This window comes from Ursus americanus, chromosome 8, assembly GCF_024610735.1.
Source record: "Ursus americanus isolate L20-20 chromosome 8, mUrsAme1.1.p, whole genome shotgun sequence".
NCBI lineage: Eukaryota > Metazoa > Chordata > Mammalia > Carnivora > Ursidae > Ursus > Ursus americanus.
In genome coordinates, this window is record NC_142134.1 from 42494019 (window position 1) to 42500018 (window position 6000).

At 59.2% G+C, this 6000-nt stretch overlaps 1 protein-coding gene across 6 annotated transcripts in view; it reads right to left on the reverse strand.

The window, feature by feature from the left end:
• PDGFRA (platelet derived growth factor receptor alpha) overlaps nucleotides 1-5317 on the reverse strand; it is a 45071-nt gene extending 39754 nt beyond the window's left edge. Inside the window, exon 1 of one of the 6 annotated variants that reach the window (XM_045815997.2) lies at nucleotides 5113-5313. The gene's annotated coding sequence lies outside the window, so the exon portion shown is untranslated. Of the gene's footprint in view, nucleotides 1-1406; nucleotides 1536-2286; nucleotides 2436-3940; nucleotides 4057-5112 lie in introns of those variants that run through there. The other 5 variants (XM_045816001.2, XM_045815999.2, XM_045815998.2 and 2 more) reach the window with 5 other exon arrangements.
• Nucleotides 5318-6000: the final 683 nt, after the last annotated feature.

The window sequence follows — 6000 nt, forward strand, 5'->3', positions numbered from 1 at the left end:
CCTGAAATGACACCTCCTTTTGATTGTCACCGAACTGGTGTGACTCCTAATGAGAACCCTTGGGTGTAGTCACTTACGGCGCACTCAAGATCACCAAGCTCCCAACTCCAGCGCCTCACTCTTAAAGGGATATGCAAATATCCGCTTAGCTTCCTCACAGATCTGCTCTGATAGATGTGGTAGGTCCGCACTTTGCTCGTTACATAAATGCAAAGAACGAGCTAAGGCGAAAAACTACACAAAGGTCCACAAAACAAATGTGATCAGCCCAATGATTCTTGCAGCTTTGTAGTAAATATAAACCAGTCATCTTCCACTTGGTCCTACCAGGCAGAAAATGCATCTTTCTCATGCCACAACTTGCTTCGAATCTCCACGAAGCCCATTCCCACAGAGGGTCGTTGCAGTTCTCAAGTGTGGCCAGCAGATGACAGTGTTGGTCCAAGGACGTGCGTCCCGGGGTCCGTGGAGACACAGACGCCGCTGCTAGTTCTGTGCTAAAATGTCCCAAATCTTAACTTCCAATCTCTTCTTTTCTTGGATCGTACTTTTAGGTGTCGTGGTGACTTCAGTTCAGAGCCCACAGAATGGAAGCAGGAACAGGGCAACTGTTGACCGAAAACGCTTCACTGTCCTCGGGGCCCCAGGAGAATTCGGTGAGGGACAGGCACCAGCACCGTCGCTGCGAGCGAGGCCGCCAGGGCAGAGGGGCCTCGGGAGCCCGGAAGACGGCGCTGCCATCCCAGCCGCACAGGTTCAGAGGGTTCGACAGGAGAAGCCACTGGAGAAGAGGTCGGGTGACCCAGGGCTTTGTTTCCCCCACGCTCTCGCCACCCGGGAGATGGCGCCCACCCGCAGGAGGGAACCACCTGGGCCGCTCGGGGTGGCGACCGAGACGCCGTAACCCTGGCCTCGCAGCCCTACCTGCTCGCAGGCCATTGTCACCCCTCGTAAACCCTCTCTCCACGGGGGCCGCGCCGACTGTTCCAGTTGCTCAATAGCGTAGGGTCGTAAAACAAACAGCCGGGGGGCTCCCGCGCGGCAGGGGACCTTGCGAGGAGCCTCAAAAGTCAGCGGCTACCCCCCAAAAGCGCCCGGGACCTTATACCCTCCACCTTCCTCCGCTTCTCCCACGCTCAATCACGACGACACCCCCAGCCCATCCCCAAACCCTGCACCCCGCCCGTGCCGCCCCCCAGCGCCTCCTCAGTCACACACACCGTGCCTGCAGGCGTCTCTCCAAGGCCTCAGGCCGCCGCAAAGGCGACAGGGTCGGTCGGCCCGGGGCCCTCGGGCTCAGCGCCGCGCTCCGACGCGGCGCCAGCGCGGAGCGCCAGAGGCAGGATAGCCGGGCGTCGCGCGCCCCGGAAGGCCACTAGAGAGCGCAGCAGCCCCGCGAATCTTACCCGGCTCGCCCGCTCGCTGGCCAGCCAGCTCGCTGGCCCGCCCGCCGGCCGCTCAGGCTCCGGGTCCCCGACAGCGCAGCCCGGCCCGGCAGCTCGACTACCTTCGCCGGGGAGGTTCCGCACGGTCCCGCCTACTGCCCCGCTGCCCCACACGAACCCGCGCCAGCCGCTTCCCTTCCCGTCGCCCCCACGCCCTCGGCCGTTCTGCCACTCCGGGGTTGGTGGCGAGGGCTGCCCGCTCGGTCGGAGTTTAGCGTCCCTATCGGCCGCACTCCCGGCCTCAGAGCTGCAGCGGCCCTGGAGCCCCAGGCACGAAGCTTGGCGTTTGCATTGTTTTCGGCTGAGACCTGAGAGGGGGCCGGGAGGGGTGGAGGGATAGGGGCCGAGGGGTTTAGGGTTACAGTCGCGCGCCAGCGCCTCCTATGGGCCCGAAAACGACACGGCCGCGGGCAGCTGCCCACGGAGAAGGCCGCGGGGCGCTGAGATTGAGACCTCCTGTCTTCAAAGAACCGGGCCTCCCCCTGCGCCGCCCTGCAGCATGCTCGCTTCTGCCCCCGCAACCCAGCGCACCTTCACTCCCGCAAGCTCCCCTCGCTTCCCTTTCTCCGGGAAGGGGAGGACTGCAGTTGGCTGGGAGGGGAGCGCCCCAAATCCGAGGTCCTTTTTAGCTACTCCGATCTATTTTTCCAACCGATTTCTCACTCCCTGTTCAGTTTAAAACAAAAGGAAAAGCCGCAGAGCCATTTCTGCAAAAGACATGCATCGGCAGAGCCAGGACCAGAGCGCTGCAGAGAAAAGCAACTTGCCCGGAGCCTGCGTCCCGCGCGGGACCTCCCCCCAGCACCTCGAAGCCAGACTCAAGGGACGCTGAGAGCCGCACCTTTCAGTCACCAAGCAAGCTTTAGCTTTTCCCCCAGAACTGCCACTCGTCCATCAGCAGCATGTAACCCTGTCGCAGCTCCCCGGAGGCCAGAGAGAGTCCCACCCGCTGGAGTCTGCAGGAAGGCGCTGGCCACCACGTCCGCAGGACGCGTCCAGGCGCTGCGCGCCGCCCACGGCCGGTCCCCAGGAGGCACCAAACGGGCCCGCCTCGGCGCCAGACGCGTTTGCAGCTGGAAAGCCCGGCCCGTTGCCCCTCCCCCTACGCCCCTCCCCAGTCCGCGCCCCGGGAAGAAAGCAGACCTGCGGCCGGGAGCCGAGGTTCTGCTTCGAGTCCCTCTCGGTCCACCTAAGGACTGGTGCAAGGTCCGAGGGTCAGCTACCCGCTCCTTCCCGGTGCCCCGATTTCTGCCTCCCACCCCCACCCCCACCTCCGCTGCGGGGACTCATCCCAGTTACACTTGGATCAAACCATAAACAACACCGTGTAAGAGCGTCGAAGCAGGGACTGACCAGGGTGTCAAGGCGAGGATGGACGGGCCCTCGCCTGTCGGGGAGCGGAGCAAGGGCCCCTTTATCATGGGAGAGTGGAAAGAGAGAAACCAAGAGGAAGGGGGGAAACCAAGAGGAAACAGGGAAGAGATGCAAAGCAGAAGCGCCAGGGTCCGAGTGGGTCAGAGGCGGGTAAACGGTGGGGGATGTTAAAACCAGAGCCACCAGGGCTGCAGCTGCGGTGCGCAAGACTCTTCCTCCCCTCCAGAAGCCCGGACGCTCGCTGGGCTCCGGGGTGTTAGTCCGTGAGCTGTGCGGCTGACTGTCCTGCCCGGATGCCCCGGATGTCTCCCTGCTCTAAAAAGCTGCCTAGTTCTGGTCGTGAGCGACTGCGGCGAGACGAGTCGGTCCAAAACGTTGAGCAATTCGACTGCGGAGCCAAAAAGCCATTTCCCACACGGCGCAGCCCGGGGCTTTTCCAGGCAGCTGGGCCGGGCTCGGGGCAGTCCGGACCTGATAAAGGTCGTCCGCGCTCCCTCTCCAGCCCGGGTTTGCCTCTCACCCTGGCAGATGGAGTGAGTGGCAAGTTCTTCAAGGTACTCGTTCTGCAATCCTGAGGTCTTAGCAGAGCTAGGGAGGCTCTGCTGAGAGAGGGACTGGCGCTCCGGCTGCTGGAAAGACGCACAGCCAACAGACAGAGGGCCCAGGACTTCTTCCCGTTGGGGACGCTTGGCCAGGACACTGGAGCTCCCGCACACCTGGCCAGGCGGCCGGGTTCCTGGCCCCTAGGGCAGTTGTACTCAAGTCCCCCTGGCTCTGAGCTGGCTGAGACCCTTTCCGAACAGAACCGCTGACCCCAGTTGTTTCCGAGCCAAGTGGACGCCGCCCGTCCCCCCCGCAGTGCCGGGAGAAGTTAATCTCACAAGGAAAAGCCGATTTCCATGGGGATAGACGGAGGAGGAAGGAGGGGCTGGGAAGCAGGCAAGGAGGCTGGCGCAAAGAGTGAAACAGAGGCACTGGAGAGGATGGAGCAGCGCAGGGCGAGTGCAGGCGGCGAGTGCTACGCATCCCCGCGAGGAAAGGGACACCCAAGGGGGGGGATCTTGAGCTCAGGTGCCCGGAGGGAGATGGTGAGGCCGGTTCGCTTACCATCTTTCTCTTACCTGGGAACCAAGTTTCTCCGTTCCGAGTCGTCCCTAACTTCCCCGAGAGAAGTTCTGAACTTCTCTGGCGATCTTCCTTCTTTCCTTCCTGTGGCCGGGACTGGGCAGCAGTAGAGCCCCCGGCTTTGTAAAGAAAACGATTCCACCGAGAAAAGGGGGCTCGCGGAGAAGAGTGGGGGTGGGGACCACAGCGCACAATGAGGGCCCCTTGGAGCGCAGTACGAAATTCCTCAAATCCCACTTGCTGGAATGCGAGGCGACGACGACTTCTTCACTCGGGGCCAAATGTGTTTGTCATTACTCCAGACCGCCTGCCCGCCCGCGACGCCTTCGCCCCCGCACTAGGGCGCGCAACCCCAGCGCACCGCGGGACTGGCGCCCGCTCTCCCTCTCACTTAACTGATCCCGCAAACCGCTGGGGACTCCCCCAGACTCTCGCCCACGTCCGCGCCCCCTCTGCGTGTGCTGCAGCCGCCACGGTTGTGCTGTGTCTGGCTCCGGCTCGCACCCGGCGCTCTGCTCCGTCCAGTACTAAGCGCCCTCGGCCGGCGCCATGTGCCCCCGGCTGGCACCCAAGGTCCGGCCCTCTCCAGCCGAGCCCTTCACGCCTCCCCTCCTCGCATCCCCTCCCGCGCCCCACTCGGCGCTCTTCTCCCTCCACCTCCCCCAGTCCTCCAGCCGAGCTCCACACCACCGGCTGCAGCGCCGTCCCGCCAAACCGCGGGCGAGGAATGAAAATACTCATTAAAAACCTGTCGCCTTCCAGGACCTACTGCCAAGAAGAGGGCAAACACCTCTGCCCCCACTCCCAGCATTACTTGGTGCTCGTCCCAGTATACACGAATACCACCCCCAACCCCAAAAGAAACCTCAAAAATGCAAGCCTAAACAATTTCGTTGGTAGGCTATAGGGTTGTTAGGAAAACACTGCTTTTAAAAATAGGTCTGGAAAATGTGTTTTTTTAAATCCCTAGACTTTCTAACTCTATGGTTATCTTTCCTCCAAGTGAAGTTTATTCAAAATAAATGACTCTCTGGACACACAGCTGGAATTCAACTCCGTTTTTTCCCTCATCGCCCAAAGTTTGAGTGAAGTTACTTCTCTTGTAGCCCAAAGGGCCTGATCAGGGACTTCTCTTAGAAACAAAAATTATTTTTTTCTCCTTTCTTACCTTCTCCTCCTATGTCAATTCGTATTGAAAATCCTGCATATGGAGTAAAAAGTGTCCACGGTTTCCAGTCCTCTCCTGTAGTCCCCTCCTCTGTTTTTCTCCCTCAAGCTCCAACTGTAATGGGCTCAAAAACCGCGTTTTGTAATTGATTCAATGTTATAGTCCATCCTTCTAAAACTAATCATTTGCTCTAAGTAAATAGCTGTCAGGAAATGAAGCGCCCCCCCCCTCCTTGGCCTCTTCAAAATAAAAGTTTCTCTCGAACTCCGTGCGCTCTGAATCTCCACGCAACCAGATTGCGCCTTCGCTTTTTGCTCTTACGCAATCAGGGGGTCCAGCCCCAACCCCCAGACTTCGACAACAACTGGGCGGCGGGGAGAAGCAGACCAGATGGGGTGGGGGTGGTGGAAGGGGGAGGTGTTGATGTTCTGCCGGGAAAGAGGTTCGTGAAAATACAAACTGCCCATCATTTCCAGAATGAGTTTGCCTCCTGATTTAGGGGGCATTTTCCTACGCTGCTGTATTGCTTTGCATTCTCTTTGAAAGGAAGAAAAAGAACTCGTGAAATTGCAGTTAATGCCCAGAAAAAGTATACATCTGGAATCAAGAATGTCCCTTCTGCAGAAATTCCTAGCTCAGCTAGACAAGGGGCTGTCCGGAGAGGTCTCCAAGCGGTTGCGTCTTTACAACTTGGGGTCTTTTAGGGAAAGTGGCGGGTAGTTGCTAATCCTTTAATGGGATTAGGCAAACTGTTGAGTCCAATATGAAGATGATGGTCTTTGTTTTTGGTTTTGTTTTGTTTTGTTTTGCTTTGAAATCACGTTTGAAAGAAGGTACAAAGAATCGAGGGTCTGCGTAGGTTTGGAACGTTCTCCGACAGAATGACCT